Source organism: Microtus pennsylvanicus, chromosome 22 (assembly GCF_037038515.1).
Source record: "Microtus pennsylvanicus isolate mMicPen1 chromosome 22, mMicPen1.hap1, whole genome shotgun sequence".
In the NCBI taxonomy this organism is placed as follows: domain Eukaryota; kingdom Metazoa; phylum Chordata; class Mammalia; order Rodentia; family Cricetidae; genus Microtus; species Microtus pennsylvanicus.
In genome coordinates this window covers 18566059-18591276 of record NC_134600.1, presented here as the reverse complement: position 1 = coordinate 18591276, position 25218 = coordinate 18566059, and the positions used below count along the sequence as shown (strand labels likewise).

The 25218-nt window shown below is 41.3% G+C and overlaps 1 protein-coding gene across 7 annotated transcripts in view; it reads right to left on the bottom strand.

Moving 5' to 3' along the window:
- Window positions 1-25218, bottom strand: part of Dlgap1 (DLG associated protein 1) — a 792565-nt gene that overhangs the window by 522831 nt on the left and 244516 nt on the right. For 6 of the 7 annotated variants that reach the window (XM_075956092.1, XM_075956087.1, XM_075956089.1 and 3 more), the window contains exon 3: window positions 2980-3101. The gene's annotated coding sequence lies outside the window, so the exon portion shown is untranslated. The remainder of the gene's footprint in view (window positions 1-2979; window positions 3102-25218) is intronic. The other variant, XM_075956088.1, reaches the window with a different exon arrangement.

Below are 25218 nucleotides of genomic sequence, written 5' to 3'. Positions count from 1 at the left end.
TAAGGACGTACGTCATGCGTACCCCTGCTGGGGTTGGTACCTCCTGTAAGGGGAGAAGAGGAACTTGCAGGCACAAAGACTGACTTGTGTGAATGGGATCGTATTCTGCTTTCCTGGTGATTGTAAACCTTTCAGTTAGGGGCCCTGAATTGTGGTGACCCCAGACGACGTCCAGGTTGTCAGGAGACCCTGAGACTTAAACAGCAGCCACTTTAAGGCTCGGGAAATCAGGTACTTATGAAGCTCTGTAGAGTGTGGGGGAATCGTTAGGGCAAAGACTTTGGGTGTGAAAGCCCAGGATCAAATAAAGACAAATCAGTTTTTAAGTAAAGTGATCTTGTGTATTTTCACTTTTGAGTCATTTTCTCACTGTGTAGCACTGGCTCCTGACCTGGAACACTCTATGTAGACCAACTTGGCTTTGAACAAGGAGACCAGGTTGAAATTAAAGGTGTGCACCACCACGCCCAGCTATTAAATGTCATGCCAGTCCATGACTCAGACCCTGTCTGAAGCTAAGACAACTCTCCACGGTGTGAGCTGGCAAGGAAATCCATCCTCTCTTTAACCAAAACTGTAGCATGATTACTATAGTGCCATCCTGGATTATCCCATTTCTAGAGCTGTTCTCCAAGGGAGGTCTCAGGACAAACAAATTCACCTCCTCTCGGAGCTTGTTAAAAACGCACACCCATGAGCTCAGCCTGCACTGTTGTATGCCTAGCAACCACAGACCCACATGAGAAATTGGAAGCTTGATAAACCACAGGAACTACTTTCTAGATTAGACCATGACTGAGAGACATTCTGAGAGTAAAAGCTGGCAAACTAAGGGGCAGGTTTTACATTTCTGGCTTAGCAGTTTGGATGACAATGAAGTGCTTAATCTGAGAATAAGATTTGAGCTAAAACCTGATATAATCAAAACTTTCACTTCGAAGAATCAGGAGTTAAGGGAAACTACAGAGCAGAAGAAACCCAGGGAGAGGTGACTGTAGGCTCAGTAAGGGGGCAGAATTTGCCAAGTCTCACAGTCCCCAGGGCCATTCACTCTGTCTGCATCTAATATGTAGGATAAGATTCATTCTGAGTGACAGCCCTCACCATCAGTGAAGTCTTCTCAACTCTGGTTCCGTCTCCTCTTTGGGTATTGCGCCGTACCATCTGCCACACCTTCCCTGGCATCACTGGGATCACGGCAATAGGTGAGATGTTTGCTACTGTGTGCGTGTTATATATTTAATGACTGCTCCTTTCTAATCACAACTTCTAGTGTGTTTTCAAGATTTATTATTTTATAGTAAAGCCATTGTTTTTATCCAACTTTATTTTATTGTTTAATATTCTAATGATAAAGAAAGGAGTTCGGAGGATGTGAGATGGCCCATTTACTGAATATGGTAGGTTGAGAGATGTGTGTGTGTGTGTGTGTGTGTGTGTGTGAGAGAGAGAGAGAGAGAGAGAGAGAGAGAGAGAGAGAGAGAGAGAGAGAGAGGATACTTGTCTGCCCACTCTCCTCAAACTGAACAACATCAAGTAAGTAATTGTGAAAACACTATTAGATTTTATTATTACATTATACTTTATAACTCTTCCTAAAATGCTCACCACTTTGAAACCTATAGTTTCCTTTAAAAAAATATGATATGGTATGCCAAAATGCATGTCTCATTTTGAACACAGATCTATTGGTAAAAGCGCATTTTGAAACAGTTCATCTTGGCTCCATGACACTCCAATAAGACTTTAACGTGTGAAGTACTTCCTTCTCAGATGTTTCAAAATCAAGCAAAATGGGTTTAACAAGTCACTGATTGGCTAAATACTGACCTCTGGACCACTTGCTATTGCAGGCCCAGCTTTGGGGATGGGCATTTCTGCTTCCCATTGGATTTTTCTTTGCCTTTACAATGTCAGTCTCCATCTAACGGGTGTCCTGCCTCTTGCCTCAGCTTTGGGGATGGGCATTTCTGCTTCCCAATGGATTTTTCTTTGCCTTTACAATGCAACTAGGTGTCCTGCCTCTTGCCTCAGGTGGCGCTAACACAGCCTTGAACTATGGGGGAGTTCGTGCTTTGGGTGACAGACCCAGAGAGTGCATGATCCTCCTAGTCCATGCTGAAAGGCGAAAATCCTGGATAGCATCCAAACCTCCATGGGAGACCTCTGAAGAGTCAAGTTCCCATGATGCCAAGGGAAGATTTGCGAGCCCACCCATATTCTTACCCACGCTGATTCTCTCTCTATGCTTCTTTTTATTTCATTATTTTACTTTTTGAGACAGAATCTTACTATGTTGTCCAGTCTAGATGCAATCTTATCCTTCTACATCATGTACTAGTAAGAAGGCCCAATCTTGATTTGTGGGATCATTTTCCCAGTAAACAGGCATTGTCAAGTCCTGGTCTTTGTTGCACAAGTAACACAAACAGGAGGGTAGCTCATGAACATAGTCAGCAATACCAACCCCTTCTGACCTGCTCTTACTCCCACAATGCATTTAACTTAGACATCCTCCAGCCGTTCTTTCACTCCTAACAGAGCACTTGATGGAAGGAAGAGGATGGGGATTGAGGCATAGGTTCCAGCATTTCTACTGCTTTTCTTAGATTTAGATCACAGTGGACACGCCTGTGCTAATAAATGTGAATTTGTACAGCATGAAAAGAAAATAGAGAATGGATGCTACCTCATCTATTGCTTCTGTTCGACATTTAACCTTGCATCCACTATTTCAGAGAGTCCTGAAAATCGCATTTGCCTGACCTGACAACAACAATTACCACATGGGAACTCCATCTTGGTCAAAATCTGCACAGGTAACTATGGAGTTAAAAAACAGACTTTAAATTCAGCAGCCTATTAATAGCTCTGGAGGATAAAAAGTAGAAATAGATCACACTATTAAAAGGAGAAAAGTCCTTCACATAGTGCATCTCAGGAGGACACTGTAGAAGCCGGTTCTATAAGGGGTTTTACCTTTGACGATCACGCTTTCATTTCTACTGCTTCCAATCCAGAAGGAGATACAAGCTTCAAGTTGCCGCCGTTGCTGATATTGGTATGCGGGTGTCACTCCTGGTATGTGATGCTCAACTGCTCTGAGAGATAACAAATGCAATAATTAGACATGATGACTCACTGGAAACAGAAACACACTGAGGACTGAGCTCATAAAAATGACACCAGCAGCCATTAAATCCAATGGTGTGAGACGAAGAGTTGCATAGGAAATCTCTGTGCTGGGTCTTGTGATGATATTTTTATGTATCTCAGAAAATCAAATCAACCAGGAAAAAAGTATGCCACTATTATAAATAGGTTTGATATTGTACAAAATGCTTGTCTATAACTATCACTTATATTCTCTTTAAAAAGAAATAACGCAAGATTGGAAGAGATGACTCAGTGGTTAAGGGCACATTCTGCTGGTATGGAGGACCCAAATTCTGTTCATAGTATCCCCACCCCACATCTGAAGGCTCATAGCTGTCTGGAATGCTAGCACCAGGGATGTGATACCTCTAACCTCTGCAGGCACATGCACTTGTGCGCGCGCGCACACACACACACACACACACACACACGCACACTTCCCAACACACACAACTGAAAATAATAAATATAAATCTTTAAAAAGTAATAAGGTACAAATATCAAACATATGATTTTGTAAGGTACAATACATGCATACAATTGTAGTCATTCCCTGGTAACTGCATGTTTTCTTAATACTGCAACCAACCAACCATGGTTAAAAATCGACATTGCTTCCATTGTGGTCTCTTTGACCTCACAGCGGGGCCCAACATGACATACTATTCCTTAGTGAGCAACCATGGGCTCGGTGATGCCTAAGCCAAGCCATTCACAGGATCATCAACCATGCTTTCTTAGAAAGTGACAAGGTAGAAACTATATCTGGCCACACTGTGGGAGGGAGGCTGCCTCAGACCACAGCACATGCTGTGTGGGGCCATGAGTCTACTTTCTAGCAGGTCACAGCAGGAAGGATTCACCACACAAATGACCCGATGTTTCAAAGTGCTAGGGGACACCAACATCTGTTTCTGCTGTGTGGTGGTGTTGTTTCAAGCACGATAATTCTGTGTGCCCTGGTAGCATATAAAAATATTTTTAGAAGAGAAAGGGAAAAGTAAATTGAAGCAATACAGAGATATCCAGTCAAATTAAAAATGCAACTATTGTTTTAATATAATTATGGTAAGTGCTTTAACATGGAGTTTGTGTTTCAGAAAATGGCATCAGGATCTTGGAGGTGATCTATTTTGATCACTTCCTCAAAGAGTTTTCAAAGGCAAAACCATGACCCAGGAATTCTTCCTGGAGGTCCAGCTCCCCAGAAACATGGTGCTTTCATTCCCCCTATGAACACTGGGTAGTCAGAAGGGTTGTGTGTGACACCATCGTGTCTGAGTCTGGCCAGGCTGACAGGTATTACAAGACTGGGAGGAATTTGAGATCAATAGTAACAGAACCTAAGTATTTAGACAGGACTTAACAAAGCACCCTGGAATAAAATAAATCATGTATATCACATTTCTTCATCCTAGAGAAGACAAAATGAGATTCCATTATCAGTTTCAGCTTATAGACTTGAAGCCTTGATTTATTAACTATTATCCTGTTTAATACTCTCAGTGTTCCAGTAAATCAAAGTCTGAGGAGAGGGTCTTCTCATACAGGTGAGGACTAAATTCCTTAAAAGATAATGAGTAAATGCTGATTTTTTTAAAACAAAGAGCTTGACCACTTATCTATTCGTGAATATTTATTGAGACTTTATTTTGCACCAAATAGAGTCTAAATCTTCAAATAAGTAATGCTGCTCATTTAAAAAGTAGAGAAGTGTCTAAAAAAATATACTAGAATATGAACAAAATATAAGGTTTATTACAAACAGGTCACTGTAAAAGTTATATAATTATTAGGTAAACATCTATTTTAAACAGTAAAAGGGACCTCAAATGCTGACTCATGTAGGGTGTAGTGGGTCCAAAATATAGTTGGTTATCATCGTTACCTAGAAACCTTCAATATGCAAATTATGAGACAGTACATTATTATGTTACAAATCTGGTCTTAAGCACCTGGGCCTAAGAGTCTTCTGTGTCAGTTGCTCTGGGTAGCTGGGACTGCAGGCACATGCCACCATGACTAGCTGTGCACGACCATCCCAGCTATGACATCTCTGGACTCTGACGGTGCTCCCAGTTGATTCTGCGGCCAGGCACGCTGCCACCAGGCACGCCGCTGGCTGTTCACATCTTCACGACACAGATGAGGAAAGAGTCCAGAGGACTGACTTGCTCCAGGCCTTTGCTTCTTGGTGTGAGCACTCATTCTAGAATGCAGAACTGTTTCTCTGGTACTCTTACCTTTTCTCTACCCCGAGAGACCCTATTTCCCTCCCCCCAAATATTTTTGTTTTGGTCAACTAGCAATATTTATGTTCTCGAAAAAGAAGAGTAACTACAGTCATTGGAGTACAAGAAGATCCATGTGGATTTTCTCATTGATATCTATATGACTTTAGACATATGGGGGCACTGGAATTTCAATAGAATTTGTTTGATTCAATGGTTCCTCTTGCATTATTATTACAGTCCTATTTATAGATATAGCTAGTTTGGGGGATGTTTGCCAAGCCCACATCTCTGGGGTTTATCCAATACTTGTAATTATTCTATCATCAAGGACATCTGTCAATTGTTTGGACATTATGTACTCGATTCTGGCCATTGTCAACTGGACCAGAAAGAGTGGCTCACCCAAAGACGACAAGGACACTCTGGCCACAGCAGGCATGGTGGCACAAGCCAACAATACAAGCACCGAGAAGACTGAAGCAGGATGAAGATTTGAAGCTAGCCTGGGCTTCATCTGGGAAACTCACCCAAAAGACCAAACAATATATATAACAAAAAAGCAAAACAAAACAACCAAAACCCATCATCAAGCAAGTATGCAAGCAATGAACAATAGCAGCCTTGGTCAGGGTTAAAAAATGACGGGCAGGGCTTTGTCATCTTATCTCCTACAGGCAAGAGATATCGGTGAACTCTGGAGAAAGAGTGAAGAAGACAGGCCATGGGAGTTTGTAGAAGAAATCCTGTAGTGATATTTCATTTGTATTTTAATTAATAAGGCCTGCCTGAAGATCAGAGAATAAAATAGCCCCACTTGTCAGTCTTACTGACCAGACAGTGGTGACACACACCTTTAATCCCTGTAGCCACACTAGTTGCCATAGAAACCAGACAGTAGTGGTGCACGCCTTTAATCTCAGCCCTAGAGAGGAATATAAAACGGGAGACAGCTCTCAGACATAGTCTCATTCTGACATTTCTGGAGGCAGGGTTGCCATTTCAGACTGAGGTAGAGGGAAGAGTCAGTGGCTGGCTAATTTTGTTTTTCTGACCTTAAGGTTGAACCCCAATATCTGTCTCTGCGTTTCTATTAAATGTGCTACAAAATGCCTGCAATCATTTCTCTCCCTTTCTTCTTCACTTCTTTTCCTGTGGTTTCCCCGAGCTGAAATAATCTTTGGACTATTTCTGCATCAAAATCTATTAAATTGTTTTAAAATTAATTTTCTGGATTACTCAGTAGAACTTTTCCTTCAACTCTGGTGTCAGAGTTTAAACTAATATAACCCACACCATTCTCTTCCCAGGAGCTACTCTATAAGGGAGGCCCTTCCAGAACTTAAAAGTGGTTATTTAAAAATATTGCCTGAGGGTATGGGAAGGGAAATGCAAATGGTACATGCATTAGACTTTATGAAGTGCCTATATTTTAGCAAAATGCATTTCTGATCAGATAGAAGAAGCTCAGCTGAGAAGCGTCTTTAGTCTTACCCTGTCTCCCACAAGATCTCTCCCTTATCAGACTGACGAGGTTTCTTGGGATTCCAATGCTCTTCTTTATAAGGGAACCTTGGGCTAGCACAAACACTCGTTCCTTCACTCACGCATGCATTCTATCACCTACACCATTCCACAAAGACTATGATCACATCCCCCGCACTACTAGGGCGTGGAAACACACCAGGGGACCTTTCGTTTTAGGGGAGGCAAGGAAGCAGGAAAGCACTAACAAATAGTTGGGATGTCAGGGCCTACTCAGCTTGTCAAGGAGGTATGTGACCCTGGAATGCAGGAGACAAGAATGGGCTTCCAGGATACGTATTCTGTGGGTTTAAAAATGCTCATACTGGGCTGGAGAGATGGCTCAGTGGTTAAGAGCACTGCCTGCTCTTCCAAAGGTCCTGAGTTCAATTCCCAGCAACCACATGGTGGCTCAACAATCTGTAATGAGGTCTGGTGTGCTCTTCTGACCTTCAGGCATACACACAGACAGAACACTGTATACATAATAAATAAATAAATTTTAAAAATAATAAACAAAAGACTCATACTTCATTTAACATAAACAAGCACATTGTGGGCAAACTTCAACAGGAACAGGAACGTGTTTACATTGCAGGCATCTGTAGCTGTTCCTCACTGCCTTGCTTCACGTTCATTCTGCATGCTAGGGCCTCTGATGGGCATTCAGCGGAGGTGAGCGAGATTCAGTGGGGGTGCCAAGCAAGCACGTGTGTCTATGACTAAGCTCAGAAGCTGCTAGTCCAAGGAGCCTGCTCTGGCTGGAGACCAGAATTCCCTCCAACTTAGGAAGAAGGCAAGAGTGTTCTGAGATACAGACCTGCCACACTTCCTTCCTTTCTTCGTCCAGCCACAGACTGAAGACGATGAGAAAAGGAAGCAAAGGGGGCAAAAGCGTGCGTTGCTCTTTTTTTTCTTCCAATCTCTCCACTCCGCAGTAAGCCAGGGAGAAGTGGCAGCTAAAATGCGCACACATTTGGGAGTGACCCAGGGACAGGTCTATGTTGCATTTTTACTGTTCTGGTAAGAACAAAACACATATACATGGTCCGTGAGAGCACAATATAGACATATTTATGATTCCGTAAGTGAGGATTAGGTGTTCTACACGCACTGTACAATACAAAGGGGAGGGGGAAAATTCACACCAATAATGTACGCCGTTGACTTTCATCTTCACTCAGAACATTGTGCAATGATATGTCGCCAACATGATATATCAAGAGAGCTGGCGGAAGAGAGGAAGTAGCCTGCACATTAGTGCTTTTTGTGGCCGCTTGCACCTGTTTTCTGAACAAAGGACCTGCATCTTTATTTTGCCCTGGACCCATGACAGGGCCATTAACGCTCACCCTGCTATAATGAACTGGAACAGACTCTAGCGAGTGCTTTGGGTATTAACTTAGAGCTTCAGTATTAAATATGGGATTTTGGAAATGATCCATCTACGCCTGTAATTCCAGGCCAACTACAAACTAAATCAATTTAGTTTCTGTTCTCCTTATTAATGTCTTGCCCTGGTTTACCAAGTGACTGGTCGGATATCGGGCCAAATTTCCTAATTTGAAACAATACCCTTCAGAAGTTCCCCACTTAGTTCCCAATTTCGCTTACATCTTCCTTTTAAAGCCCACTGCCCTCAAGGTGACATATTCATCAAAGACAGACAGTAGTAATTTACTCTAACTAGTGAGTAATGGAGATGCCTGATCCTGTCTGGGGATATTCACATCTTAAAAAGTGTATGTTCAAACTGGTCAAACTGCCCACATCAAAGGTATGTGCTGTTCCCTGCAGCAGCTGAACCTCAATAAAGGGTTTTTGAGAATTGGTTAGACTTTTAAATGACTTTGATGTGCCGAGATACTGCTGTATACTGTGCACATATGCAAGCATGTTTGCATGGGTGTAGGTATACACTGTGTGGGGTGCAGGGGCTCCTGTGTGTGCAAGCATGAGGAGGCCCGAGGCTGACATGAGGCGTTTTTCTTGGATCACTGTCTACCTGACTTAGAGTCAGGGTCTCTCAGTTGAACCCGAGGTTGGCTTTTCAGGATAGCTACCTAGACAGCTTGCTGGGGGAGGGCCCTTTATCTTGTCCCTCATTTGCTGGGATTGCGGGCAGGCTACCACACCCACTGGGCATTTATGTGGGTGATAAGGACCCAAAGTCCAGTTCTCATGCTGGCAAGGACAGCACTTTCCTCACCAAGTCCCTGGCCTAGCTAGAAATGGCATTTTAAAAGGGGGTGGGTGGGAACCGTCTATTTAATCCTATCAAGAGGCCCTTCTGCTTCAATCCGCTTTCAGGGACAGGTGGCTGTCTCTTCCCAAACCATGGATATATTAAGAAGATGAAGCAATGTACCTTTAAATATATCCCCAAATTTCCTGCTAATTGAAAATGACCTCTCCATCATCCAGCATATAGGCTTATCTCCTGCCTCATTAAAGTAGTATGATTATACATATAAAAAAATCAGCAGACTCATTTGTACAGCCAAGCAGACAGGCCCACCACTGCTCACTCGCTACATGTCTTTGAGCACGCCTTCTTGGGATGAGCTCGGCACACACAGTAAGGACAGCTATAGTATGAAACACTTCCTCCCCTCAGTGCCGTGGTGACCTGGAGCTCATGATCTCCTTGAGGTAGCTGTTGTGATTGCTGACTTTTTACAGGAGCCGGGCTGACACAGATGGCAAGAAACTGGCCAACTTGCCACAGAGGGAGGAGGTCGCAATTTCACTATTCAGTGTCTTTCTCAGGACAAATGCTATGACTTATTCTTCATGAGTCATTCTGCCCACCTATGTAATACCTGTACATCTATGCAGCTGTCAAGCTTACAAAACTTGCCGTGACCCAGGAGCTATAAGTGAATTATTTCATTTAGGTGTCATTAGCATCATTCCATTTTACAGATGCCAAAACTGAGGCACAAGGACATTAAATTATCTGGCCAAAGGCTCTCAAAAAGTCTCAGAGCTGGGATTTACTCTAGTTCTTTATATGATTATTTCCTATTTTGTTCTGTTTCAGATTTAGTTTCCTTTATTCTTGAAAAGCATTTTTTCGTGCCAAAATATAGAAGAGCCTTATTAGTTTTTGAATCAAGTTGGTGACTAGCTCAAGTAATAGAGCCAAATTTTGAGTTGCCAGAGAGAGGAGAGTCTCATTTTCGAGCCTATATATGCCAGCTGGCAATGCTGGCCCCACGACCATCAACCAGAATTCTGCTCCCAGCAAGCTACGTCCTGAACTCCCACGGTTACTCACGAGTGACTCAGTGAACTAAGTGCTTTAGAATATGGGCTGGAGTTTACTGTTCAGTATAATCTGCATCTCAGAGAGCTGGGAGGAATAACAGAGAGAAGTGGCAAAGGTGTCCATACACACAGCCAATGCAGAGCAGGGCTGGGTGAGTCTCTGACATTTCCTAGAAGGAAATCTGGGTCCTATAAAACAAAGGTAGACTACAGGGCTATTTCTTTTCACAATGTTTGAAGAAACACAGTTCTCCACTCAACAAATGGCTACAACATGTTAAATGCTGTTCCTGGTGCTAGACACGAGGTAGCAGGTGTCAAAGACAACGTCCTGCCTTCATTCAGACTTAGTTCCTGGCACCATGACGGTGAAAGCTGGAACCTTTCAAGGAGCACCATATTATGAGTTAAGTTTCTCTTAATTTAGCTCCTGATTCTGGATAGTCCACAGCTACGATGTTTCAGAGTTGTTTGGTTTATATGTGATGCCAATCTTAGGTCTCGGAGTGAATGAAGGACTATCTAGAGACCCAATAAAGGAGGTTTTGCAAGAAGGGTGAGTGGGGAATTCAGTGTGGGTGGGTACTGTCCAATCAGCAGAGGGCCTGACAGACAAGAAGCTATTCATTGGCTCTCTTGGAGTGGGCACCCTTCTTCTCTTGACCATGGACATCACAGCTCCAGGCTGTTTGACCTCTGAACTCCAGAACACACAGCAGTGAAGAATATCTGGTTTTATAGACTTCCTGTCTTCAACTGCAAATCACGCCCTGGTGTCCCTGGCACTGAGCCACATTTCCAGCTCCAAGGGTCCCCGGATTGCGTGGACTTCTCCATCATCTGCAAGTCAATTTCCTGAGGAATATTCTCTCCCTTCTCAGTTTTGTCTATGCAGGATGCTGACTGGAACAATATTTCTATAGTTTTGCACAGATGATCAAAACCAAGGTATTATAGTGGGAAAAACTATGGGGATCAATAAATAGGGATTTGGGGATTATAGAGGTATATTTCCTTCAGACATTAAACTACTTTAGGCAGACTCAACACTTTAACAAAATCTTTTATTCCATGACCAAAAAAAACCCCACCATTCTCCAGAGGTGTTGTGCTAAATTGATTATAACAATAATTAAGTAAATAATCCGAAATCCCCAAATTCCAATTAAAACGTCCGAAATTGATTTATATAGTCTTTAAAACTGTCATATAACTGATTTTATAACAACATGTCTAGTGTCAGAAAAATAATAACAAAATGTAAACTGGCTTCTAAACCGACACACAATCTCTTCCCGCTCCCATTTATTATCAAAATGAAGTTATAAAAGTGAGTGGCTGGTCACTAAGGCTGGTTCCATTTACTATCAGTCTGAATAAAAGCAACTACCCTACAGCCATTTAAAAATAAAAAACGAAAGTCCCACAGCTTAAAGTGCTCTATTGAGCTTATTAACTACAATACCTCATGGTGTCAATTCACACAGTTATCTGCAATGACTACAGATCAATAAAATATTGTTATATTTAAGTTAATTACATAGTGTACATTGCTTTAATTCACATGGTAATGTTTTAATCTGAATCTGTCATTCAGTATCTCCCTAACAAGTAGGGATAGGTTGTTCCCTGAGGAGTGCCACTAGAGGCCAGCAGGATACCCTCTCTCATTTCCAGTCATGGAAAAACATGTGAAACCATAATACTATATATATATATATATATATATATAGGTGTAATGAATTTTGTTAGAAATCCGTAACCCTTCACCTTCACTTGTAAGCTTGCACAAATGTTGAATTGCTGAAGATACATCTTCAAACAACGCTCTACTGTGCTTGTCAGAAGTCTATTCTCATCCATAATGAATTCCTTATTTACTACTTCTGTGGAGCAAATGTCATTGTAAAATGGTCCTACTCAGAACAGGTAACCAACTACTCTGACTGAGAAGCAATTATCAAAGACACAGTCGGGAAGCGACATTTTAGGGGGCCCACTCATGTGGGAGTGCAGTGCAAGCCTTGGCAAACACCAGCCAGTCACGGGCTTTGCTCTCGGTCCATGCAGTTCCTCCTGGCTCACAGGGGCAGGAGCATCAGTCGGTCTCAGCTGTGAACACACTTCCTTTCCAGTGTCAACGTCACCACACAAGCCACATTCCAAAACACAGGGCAGTGCCACAGCCAACATGAAAAGTAGGCGAGACAATCTGTTCCAGAGGCCAAAACTACAGACAGGAAAAGGGGGAACTCTTTTCGTTCCTTTATGGCTGCCACAGTTGAAAAACTCTGAGGTCAGAGAGCAGCTATGGAGGGAGGGATTCTCTGTCTCCTGCGTTTTCTGCTTTGCTGCCATCACTTCCCAAATTTTTAAATTTCTGTCCAGATATTTTAATTTTCTTCAATAAAATTCTAACCTTTGGCAAACTGTAGTTTGGGTAAGGAAACCTTTTCATCCCTTCAGTTCTAGGGCTCCTCACCCAAGAGAGGCAGCCAGAGCCTGGCCAGGAAGTCCCAGTTCAACACCACCCCAGGAGAACCAAGGAAAGACAGGGGAGAACAAACCTCCCCTAGAGCCATGTTAAGTAAGGTAGGACAGAACCCTGCTTGTTAAGCCTGAATAGCAAGACCAGGCGTCAACATAAGAGAAACAGAGGTCCTTGGTTTAACAAAGAAAGGATATAATTCAGAACAATACAAAGCAAAACTCATAAACCTGTCAATCAAAAATCAGTAAAATCATAACTTGAATGAGGAAGGACATGGGAGAACCCTTGTTCTAGTTAGGTTTATTATTGCTTTGATGAAACTTTGTGACCAAAGCAACTTGGGGAGGGAAGGGTTTACTTTTTCTTATGCTTCATTATTATTCATCACTGATGGCAGTCTGAACAGGAACTAAAACAGGGCAGGACCCTAGAGGCAGGAGCTGATGTAGAGGTCAGGGAGGGGTGCTGCTTACTGGCTTGCTCAGCCTCCTTTATTACAGAGCCCAGGGATGGTCCCACCCGCAATGAGCTGGGCCCTCTCACATCTATCACTAATTGAGAAAATGCTCTCCAGGCTTGCCTCCAGCCAGATGTTCCCTCCTCTTTGATGACTCTAGCTTGTGTCAAGTTGACCAACAAATTGCCAGTACATCCCCATATTGAGATGAAACAAATGGTGAATTATGTGACCAATTTTAAGGTATTATCCTAACACTATTTCATCAACAACAAATTCTCCTGAGATAAATGGAAAACAGTGCACTCAACAAATTATTTACCCACATTGGAGCACTGAACTAAGCTCCCAAGGTCCAAATGAGGAGCAGAAGGATGAAGAACATGAGCAAGGAAGTCAGGACCGAGAGGGGTGCACCCACCCACTGAGACAGTGGGGTTGATCTATTGGGAGCTCACCAAGGCCAGCTGGACTGGAACTGAAAAAGCATGGGATAAAACCAGACTCTCTGAACATGGCAGACAATGAGGGCTGATGAGAAGCCAAGGACAATGGGTTTTGATTCTACTGCATGAACTGGCTTTGTGGGAGCCTAGCCTGTTTGGATGCTCACCTTCCTAGACATAGATGGAGGGGGGAGGACCTTGGACTTCCCACAGGGCAGGGAACCCTGACTGCTCTTCGGATTGGAGAGGGAAGTGGAAAGGAGTGGGGGGAGGGGAAGAGAAGTGGGGAGAGGGTGAGGGAAATGGGAGGCAGGGAGGAGGCGGAAAGTTTTTCAATAAAAAAAAGAAACTCATATGGAAATTGTGAAAATGTAAATGTAAAAATAAAATAAATTCTAAAAAATTTTAAAAAAGGGAATATTGGTGGATGAACTAAAAAAGAATGAATAAATGTGAAGAGATACCAGTTTCATTTACCAAATCTGAGGAGCAAGAGGAAAACTGATTCTTAGAAACTGAGAGAAGCCTCCAGCATATACTGGATCACAGAAAACTCCACCTGTAGATGGAGTTCAAGCTCGGAGGAGGGTGGTGCTGAAAAGCCATGTGAAAAATATCTCCAGATGGTGCTACAGACACCCAAGACCTTACAGAAATCATAGATAGAACAAACCCAAAGAAATCTATTAAACTTCTGAAAGAGATGGACAAGGAAAACTGTTGTGAGGAGGCCACTTGCTGGTTCCTGGCTGCTTAGCCCTGAAATAATTACACAGAAATTGTATTATTTAAATCACTGCTTAGCTTTAGCTTCTTATTGGCTAACTCCTGCATATTAATTTACCCATTTCTATTAATCTGTGTATTGCCACATGGCTGTGGCTTACCAGGAAAAATTCCCAGCTTCTGTCTCCACTGGCAGCTTCATGGCAACTCCCTGACTCCGCCTCCTTTCTTCCAGCATTCAGTTTAGTTTTCTCTGCCTAGCTCTGTTTCCCTATAGCTCTGCTATTGGCCCAAAGCAGTTTCTTTATTTATTAACCAATAAAAGTAACACATAAACAGAAGGACCTCCCCTACCAGAAAACATTTTGAGACTACTCAGAGAAAAACAATCATTTTCCTGGAGAAATACTGAAGTGGCAGATTTTTCATAAGAAACCATAGATGGTGAGAGAATTGAAAGTTTTCATCAGGGAACAATAGAAAAGAGCTCTAAACTTTACATCTACAATTAGCAAAACTCTCCCTCAGGAAGAAGGAGCAAAAACCCTTCTACCAAGGAAAATTAAAATTATTGGAGGAGTTGGGGGGAGGAGAAACTGCAATCAGAATGTATTATGTGAAAATAAAAGAATCAGTCAAGTACACTACAGTGGAAAATTAGAGATACCTGTCAACTGTCAAAACAAACCTAAAATTGGTTAAATGAAGTATTTTTTTTTTAAATAAAAGGATACGCAAGACATAAGGATAAGCCATGGGCCTAGAGAAAAGCAAATGTTATTAATTGGCTGAAGGAGCGCATCAATAAAATGACCCTGAATGACCTTCTGCTACACCCACAGACCAGTGTTGCTCTCAGCCACCACCAGTGAATCTGCTTTCTGAGGGAGACTGGAACTAATAGAAACACAACGGAACAATTTCTAGAGTGAGAGATTTGGGGCTCTTGGTCCTAAATAGGATGTATTCATCAACGCGGCCCCTCAGGGCTCAGGGGCTGTGGTGAAAAGGAAGCAGAAAGAATGTAGAGACAGGGGGATGGACAGCACAACAGGAACAGTGTCTTCCAGAGACAATAGGACGGACACACATCTGAACAACAGCTTACAAAGAAAAATTAGTTTTCTTCAGTGGGGTCTCCCTAGGTATATTAACAACACCTTAGGGCAAGCCCCATGTCCAACAGAACAAGATGAGCTCAATGGTATAATGGGATTTTTGTATCCCTTTTGTTTCATATTGTTTTGTTTGGACATTTTTTCTTAATACTATTTTCCTCATATATTGTATTTTTCTATTTTTTGTGGGTTTTGTTTTTGTCTTTCTTGTGATTCTTTTTTAATGTTTATTTTCTAAAAAGAGGGGGGAAAAGGTTTGGAGTTGGATGGGTGAGAAGGTGGGGAAGGACTGAGGGAGTAATAAAAGGGGAAAACATGACCAGAATATATTGTATGATGTCTTTTTCAATAATATATCAGATGTGGTAAATTTAAGGAAAAGCTAGAAGAATTTTGACATATATGAGAGAACAGGAGAAGTAGCTGATATACAGGGATAAATAACCCCATTACTTATAAAGAATACTTGAGGATGGCAGTTGATATTGAAATGCAGTTGACCCTCAGGAGGATGGTATGTGAAGTGGGTAGAGGAAGCAGGTTGTCACACTTAAAGTTTGGACTGTGGTGAATCAAGTCTACTTTAATACTCAGAAGCGTCTCTGTGAAAACTACACAAAGGGTAATACTTAACACCATTATAGATAAATATTTTTCAGGTCACATAGCTGGTAAAAAAATTAATATCTAGCATATAGAAAAATACAAATAAGTCAGTTGAAACAAAACCAAACAAAAGCATTTTAATTAAAAGTGAGCAACGGTCAACAATAGTAAAAACTGTACAGATGGTCAATTGTTGTAGGAACCCGCTTGTTTGTTCCCGGCTCCCCAGACTTGAAATAACCACACAGAAACTATATTAATTAAGTTACTGCTTGTCCTATTAGCTCTAACATTTTATTGGCTAGCTCTTACATCTTAATTTAACTCGTTTTTATTAATTTGTGTTTTGTCACGTAGCTGTGGCTTACCAGCAAGGTTCCGGCTTGTCTGTTTTTGGTGGCAGCCACACGGCATCTCACTGACACTCTTTTTTCTCTCAATACTGTACATGATAGCACATGATCCTTCCACCCAGAAGGAGGAGTCACAAGTACTAGGAGTTCAAGGCCACCCTCAGCTACATACATAATTGAGTTTGAGACCAGTCTGGGATACGAGAGACTCTGCTTCAACAACCAGAAACAAAACAAAACAACTGCCCAATAAACACCCAGGCAGGTATGTGGTACCATTAAACACCCGGGAAACACAAATCGAAACCATAACATGCTGCCACCTCATGCGCCTTCACTTTGATGTTCTCAATATGAAAGGTAACAGGCAGAAAACAATGTGTTGGCAAGGAAGTAGAGAAACCGAGTTTCTTTAGAGTTGCTAGTGGGAATGCACGCTGGTACACAGAAGCACCATTTGATGTAGACTTTACGCTTCTTAATATACACTCAAAAGAACTCAAAGTACAGACCATGCTAGATGTTAGCACATTAATGTTCACAATCACCTTAATTCACAATAGCCTTAATTCAGAATAGGAACTCCTTGTACCAGGACCTGGGAAGGTGGGCATGCTATTGCTAACTGGATAGAATGTGCGTTTTGGATGACAAAACGTCCCCAAAACAGACAGGGTAAAGGATCCTCAGCAGGCTCGTTTGTTTGAGCACTTGGTTTCCAGCAGGAAGCGCTGTGTTTCTGATATCAGGGAACAGGGGAGGGCAGTCTTAGTTGGCACAAATGGGTCAGTGCTGGTGGGCTCAAGCTCATGGCCAAACTTCTAAAGTCTCATGATCCTTATTTCAAAAAACAAAAGCAACCCACTCATCCTACCTTATTTATATAAATAAAACTGTCAGAACCAAAGAAGGCAGTGCTCTGAGAATGAGCTCAGATAGAACTGGTGGGGACAGCTGCCATGTCTGGGCATCAGGTTAGGATATTTTAGAGTGGGATGGGAACAGGACAAGAGAGGACACATGTGAAGACACTTTGTGTTCTCAAACAGATCCAACAGGACTTGCTTTTTAAACTGAGTGCTCAGCATGAAAGAGAGAAGCTAAGATGCCCTGCAAGGCTCTTAACCTTAGACACTGATTAATGAAGCCTTGAATCCCAGCACTTGGGAGGCAGAGGCACGCAGGTGGATCTCAAGAGTTTGAGGCCAGCCTGGTCTACATGGTTTTACAGAGTGAGTTCTAGGACAACCAAGGTTTCAAAGAGGAACCCTTTCTTGAAAAAAAAATCAAAACAAACAAATGAAATACAGAAAAAGAAAAGAAGGAAGGAAGAAAGAAAGAAAAGAAATAGACTAATGAAGTATGTTTTACCTTGATTAAAAAAAAATACTGAGAATGAAAAAGTTCCTGGTATTTAAGAAACTCAATTGTTAGGTTTGGAGATATTACATTTATTAACAGTCTATTAAGCATCAAAATGAGGATAAATAGCAAACAGGAATTATTGTTATTGTTTTGAGAAAATGCCAAGAGAAACCTGGGGATAAAGAAGGAACCTCATGGAAACCACAGGTATAGCCCAGGCAAGAATCCAATCACACCCAAGATAACAACATGGCTGGATAGGAAAAGGGACGCAGGGAGCTAGTGTAACTTGATCCTTTGGACAAGATATATGAGAAGAATCACACACTGCCCCACAAGCACCGGTTCCATCAAAGGGTAAAAGTTGATTCAAAGGCAGGAGAAGCCATGAGTTAGAGTAGGGAAAGATGGGTGAAGCTATACAGTTTAACCTAATCCACCCATGCAAATGAGGGTAACTTCATTATTTAAGTAAGAACAAAATTAGATACTGCCTTCTCAGATATTTCCCACAAAAGGCCAATTTAAGTCATGTTGTAAATAGTCGAAAAAGAATATTAGTATTGTGAGTTTTTTTAATTTCTTTGCTTATTTCCTTACAGGGCAAGTAGAGAATAGGGGAGGAGGCAGCATTGCATTTTTGCTAGGCTTCTTAATGCTTCTTGTTTACCATTTAAATATGCTCGAACATGAGTGCTATGCTCATACATAACAGCACTAGGTATCATCTCATGTACTGGACATGCAAACTCTCCAATTTTCTTCTTCAGTTATCACTTTTCATCTAGCTTGAGAAGAACCTTATCTTTTTGTTAGACATTATATTTCTATCTATCTGTCCATAAGCCACTAGCCTGAGAAAAAGTTTACATAAACAGCTGCTTGAAATTGATGCTGAGCTGTATCCTTGGTAACTCAAAGGCATGTAATATCCCATTTGGGAAAGATGGAATGTGTTTGTAGAATAGGGAAATTATTGAAATGAAAAAAAAATAAAAACAACAATTCCATAGGAACTTGGGAATAAATGCTTCAGGAAATGGTTCAACTATTTTGTAAAGTAAATTTTATAAAAGAAAAGTCATATTTGCTCATAAACCTAGCTTTCGGTGTTATTTAACCTTGAGGAGTACACATGCCGTAGGAGAAAGATGATTATGAATCTGATCACTATGCACCTCTAAGTAATAAAATCTAAACAACCCAGCTTAAGCAGTTTATTCACATTCCCTTCATGAGCCCACTTCTGATGGGATCATCTGGAAAAGTTACAAACTGTGTCTTGCTTGTTTAAAACAGCTTTGTGACTAAGCAGCAGGGCCCAGGAGCTCCTGGATCTTGTCTCATAAAGGTTATTTCTGTTGCTATTCATGAGAGAGCGGCATTTAAGGAAGATGTACCCTAAACATCAGAACTGTGTTGATTATGGAAATTGTCATTAAAGTTCACCTGGATATGGCCACCTCCAGTTTGAAATGATTTGTCTGTTCAGAGTTGCTTCAAAAATACCAGAATGCATCCTTCTCTGTATCTCTAAATCTCATGATTTTGAGTCGTATGCCTTGCACACACAGACAAGTTTCTAAATATATCTCTATTTCATTCTGCATGCTCTTACAGACATGTGTGTTTCCTCTACAGGCCATTTGGGTTTCTAGTGTTTCCTGAGAGGATAAGTAATGGAACCCTTTTATATCTAATTTCAGAGCTCTTTCAAAGCTGATCAACATTATTGAGACTACCCTTCAAATTAAAATAAAATAGCATGAGTCAACATAGAAAAATGTCAACGGCTGAACAGAAGGGCTCTGAAATAACCAATCATCATCTGGCAAACACTCAAGGCATCCCCCATAGCAACAGAGCTGACGGCATAGCAACCGCAGCTGCTTCAGCTCAGGAAAATTAGAAGAAATATTCTTGTAGAAAAGCATAATCCATGTTCAAGTCGTGGAAGTTGCTCTGCTTTTGCAAAGGGCCCTTAGTGTGGATGTGTTAAACGACACAACTCCTGACTTGTAGACAATGCTGCAGTGCAAGATGAAAACCACCTTGACTACAACACTCCGAGCCAAGTGCTCCAAAGCTAAAACTCCCCAGATAGGTATGCTGTAGACTGATATTGTTTCTTGTAATGTTAGAGAACAATCTATCATTTAATTATTTTTAATGATAAAAGGCTTTTCACTGTTTGAAAGGATCACTTGAAGGTAAAATTTACTGAAGTTATGATTCCACTTCATTATCACTTGAAGAATGTTAAGATCCACAATGCACTGCTTTGATTAAGATAAATATTTATACAATGATTGGAATAAAAGCCTGTAGGATTAGAATTTAAAGCCTATGAGCTGAATATTTGCACTATGAAGGACACATATCACAAAAGAATATAATTGCAGGACATTTATAGAGGTTTGCAGATTCCTATCCTTTTCCTTGGTATCAAAGGCCAATGTCACTTAATACAAGAAGTGACAGAATCTAATTCTTTGAAGGGAGAACTCAGATAAAGAACAGTGCTTCTTTGAGGTTTGAGGATAATGCCATTCTGAGGAGTTCAAGATTCCTGAAGGTGAGATAACATGAACTGGATGAGCCAAGAGGAGTATCCACTTGGAAACTGGCTGCATCATCACAGAGATTTGACGGGGGGGGGGGGGCACAGGAATAGAACATAAGTATAAGAGGTTAGTCATAATGGCTTTCTGAAACAAAGATAGGAATGGAATTCAAGGTGGTCATAACAAGGTAGTCATAACAACAGGTGGTCACAGCAATGTTTTGAAACAAAAGGGAGTTTTAAGATGGTTGTAACAATTTTTTGAAATAAAGACATGGTTGCCATTTCCTGGAAGAGGCAGTAAGAGTCATTTGTAGTTAATTGGTAGTAATTGACATCTCCCAATCCTTGAGAAATGGGGTTTTAATCATAAAAAGTAATGAACCTAGTTTGTCTTGACGACAAGATGACTTTTAAGACTAATATGGAGGCAGGCTGGTTCATCATGTTCTATTCTCAATTCAGAATTTGTTTAACATTTTAAAATCAAGCAAATCAGTAATTCAAAGAGCAAACTTTTAAAACTCAAATGTTCCAAACACAGTATGTTCTAAAAATATACTAATTTGATACATGCAAAAGAATGAGGGCAGGGAAATATAAAGTCTTTGCATCAATTAAACCACCACACTTCTAGAAGAACAGAAAGCTTTGCATAAACAGTAAAAACCCTGCAATTTATAACAGAAAAGATTGTAGACAGAGGTTGAGTCTTGTAGGGGTGCTTTCGTGCAGCTCCGCAGCATGCAAAGTTCACAGTATGTATGTTGTGTGTTCAGCATCAAGACTGTAGTAATGCAACATGGTGACATATGTACGAATGCTGCCAGAGCCAAACCATTATCATCACAGGCTTGTTTTCAGTTCAGTTCTGATCATTGCTTATTCAGAATGTTCACTCCTGCTAATAGTTTTGCAAGCCCCATAGTCCTCTATATGACCTTCTACAGGGGATCATGACTCACAATTTAAGAACCCGTGCTTAGAGGATGCAATAAAATTAAAAGCAGAGAGAAACCAACAAGCACAGCATGCATAAGAAAATGCATTCCACTAACATAGGTTATGGCTACATTCCTGTAACTTCCTGGAGGCTGTGTCTACAGAGTCACAAGTTGGGGAAAGGTGTGTTGTTGAGCAGAGATCAAGGGGAAAGGTGTGTTGTTGAGCAGAGATCAAGAGATGACAAAAAGCCGGGCGGTGGTGAGGCAGGCGGATCTCTGTGAGTTCGAGACCAGCCTGGTCTACAGAGCTAGTTCCAGGACAGGCTCCAAAGCCACAGCGAAACCCTGTCTCGAAAAACCAAAAAAAAAAAAAAAAAAAAAAAAAAAGGAGATGACAAAAACACAGGGAGGAGAGCCCCAAGCGACCTCTTGAGCCTCTCTAACAAGGGAGCATTTTGACAGTGGTCCCAATCAACCATTTTGTTCTCATTGTTTAATTCAGGACCCCAAGTTTTACAACAGGTTCTGGTTCTCTTTATGACAAGAGCCATTTATGCAATTATGTGTGGAGCTGTAGTTACAGAAGACATTGCACTATTCCATTCACCACCCAGATATCTGGCCAGTGCAGGACATTTGACCACTGAAGAAGCAGAGCAGGTCACACCTTCTTGGAAGCTCATCCAGGGGTCGGTCTTCCTTCATCTTACTGCTATGCTGTCTAGTCCTAGGGATTTCTTATTCACTGCTTCTCTACCTATAAGCAAAGTAATAGCCACACTTGCAGGGTACAACTGGGAACCTAAACACCAGCAAAACAGCTGGTTCTTTTAGGCAATTGACCAAGTTTATTACTTATTGGACCTGTTATTTTTTCCTAATCTTCCACTTTGCAGGGATTGTGGAAGGTTAAAATGTTGTATGAGTGAGGAAGAGGTCATCACCATTCATGGGGATTATCTGAGGGTGCAATGCATTCTGCTAGACGACAACAGAGACTTGACAACTGTCAAAATGACCCCCCTCACAAGGTTCCCTTGAAGAACTGTTCACTACTGTATGAAATGTGCAGAGATAGTTTCTGCTTAAAGTTAAACTTCTCAGCGTAAAATCATCGTTAATAGGTTTATTATTTTCTCATTGCTCGTGCTCATGGAGTTCTGTATATTTTGGCATACATGCTACAGTAATTACAGACAGCATTTCCATTCTGTAAATGCCAGAGGATCTGATGGACAGGACAGGAGATTTGGTTGAAGGTCACACTGCTGCAATGGCCAGAAGATTATCCTAAGCTATAATACATAGGCTCCATTTCAACTCCAAATCCTTACAACTATGCTATGCAGGTTTAATACTTAGTAAATTTCCCAAAGAATTGAAACTTCATTGCTTTTTATTCTTTCTTCAACAGTTCCATCAAATACATATTTGTCTATTTATTACATCTTATCACTCTTTAAAAAATAGTTTTCTTTGCACCCACTTTAATCCAACATACTATATAAAACCTCTGATTTATTCATTGAGGAAGCACACTGGTTGTCTTGTATGTGTAAACCATAGTAATCAGTACCTAAAAATGGAAACTAGCAATATTTAATGTTTTGTTCATCCTTAAGAACTTCAAAATGTCACTGGAGACAGTGGTTTAGTTCTTGCTCTATTATGCAAGTTCATATATTGTTTATAGTAGTTCTGTAGATAATATTTTATATTGATCCCATAATTAAGAAAACTGAAGCTCATATAGCATAGGACCAGAGACCAAAATGACTCGCCACCTAGGACAGAAGCAGGTCCCAATATTGTATGAAGCCTAGCATACACTCTGAACTATTATGCCACCTCCGAAATCATGGACAAATAGGAAGGGTTATCTGAATGATACGGACAGAATGTGCCAGGTGGCTATCACCGTGACGAACAGTTTCCAGCAGGATTCACATCAGACAATGGCATGAAGTAGTCTCTTTATAAACGGTTTCTGATCCTACTGCACGTACTGGCTTTGTGGGAGCCTAGGCAGTTTGGATGCTCAACTTACTAGACCTGGATGGAGGTGGGGGCTCCTTGGACTTCCCACAGGGCAGAGAACCCTGATTGCTCTTCGGGCTGAGGAGGGAGGGGGACTTGATTGGGGGAAGGGGAGGGAAATGGGAGGCGGTGGCAGGGAAAAGACAGAAATCTTTAATAAATAAATAAATTTTAAAAAAAAGAATAAAGGGGTTTCAGGTGGGTAGTAATTAAAAACATGCCCACATCTGAGGGATGCAAAGCAGGTAACAGAAAGGGGCAAAAACACTCCTGAGGGATACAAGCAGAGCTGTGTAGTCAGTAGACTTTCCAGGGGGCGGGGGATGAGCTGTGAATAATAAGCAGAACAGAAAATAAAACCCCTGGAGACAAGTCACTGGTGTGATTTCTAACTTGGCTATGTGTGACTGAGTGCCCTTGGAGATGCATTTGATTTTCTTGGTATCAGTATCCATATTTGACAGCTGATTGTGATGGCACTGACTTTGGGAACTGTCGGTAATACACGGTAGTTCTCATAAGGGTTTGGAGCTAGGGAATTTGGGTTTCATTGAGCACACAATGGGGATCTTCAAACGGCAGAGCAGACCATACCTCACACACGCTCTTCCTCACTGAACAAACATGTATTCTAAAGATAAAATTCCTTCTAACACAACTGTGGTGATCAGTGTTGTCAACTTGACGGAATCGCCAGAGAAATGGACCTCCGAGTATGTCTTTGTGGATTATCTTGATTATAACAACAACAACAATAATAGTAATAATAATAATAATAATAATAATGAATCATAGGAGAACCCTATGCCATATAAAGGGAGAGAACAAACTGCGTTGGCTTGCACACATTCATTGACCTTTGTTTTTTGACTGTAAATTCAACATGACCAACTGTGTCAAGCTCCCTCGGCTTTGATTTTCCTTCCATGAACCACTGTACCTTGAACTCTGATATAAAACAAACCCTTCTCTTTCTAAATGACTTGTGTCAAAATATTTTTAACACAGCAAAGGAAAACAAACTAAGTCAATAATAAACATTTCATAACACAGCTTTCTCCCATTGTAGCTGAGAGCCTTTTCTGGTTTCCTACTCTCCACAGAATAAAAGAGAAATCTTTTGTGTGTCATCATTTTCTGCTTCAGCTGTTGAGAGTTCCCCAGAGCAGGGTGACCACTGTACCTTTGTCTTCCCAGACTGCACAGTACACTGAGAGCGTATTCACCATTCCTCAAACATACCATATTTTCTTAAGCTTCTGTGTAAACCCTTTGTACTTCTTTATCAGGAAGTGAGAGCCTTCTAAGACTTAACTCAATGATAGTATCACAACCAGCTGTTGAAATCAGCAGAGTTCACACCTACAGGAGAACTATCATGGAGTATGACAGGTTAGGATCAGTGGCTAAAGGTTTGTCTAACTACCAAGACTATGCACACATTTTTCATAAAGCCCCTACTGGTAATGACACAGTCTCTGAACTACATATATCCAACCAGTATATACATACCCATCTGAACCACCCAGTCTACTACATGTGGCCATATTAACCAATCAGTCTACATGTGGCTACCTGAACTACCCAGTCTACATGTGGTCACTGAACCAACCAGTCTACATGTGATCACTGAACCAACCAGTCTACATGTGGTCACTGAACCAAACAGTCTACATGTGGTCACTGAACCAACCAGTCTACATGTGGTCATTGAACCAACCAGTCTACATGTGGTCACTGAATCACCTAGTCTACATGTGGTCACTGAACCATCTAGTCTACATGTGGTCACTGAACCACCTAGTCTACATGTGGTCACTGAACCACCTAGTCTACATGTGGTCACTGAACCACCTAGTCTACATGTGATCACTGAACCAAACAGTCTACATGTGGTCACTGAACCACCTAGTCTACATGTGGTCACTGAA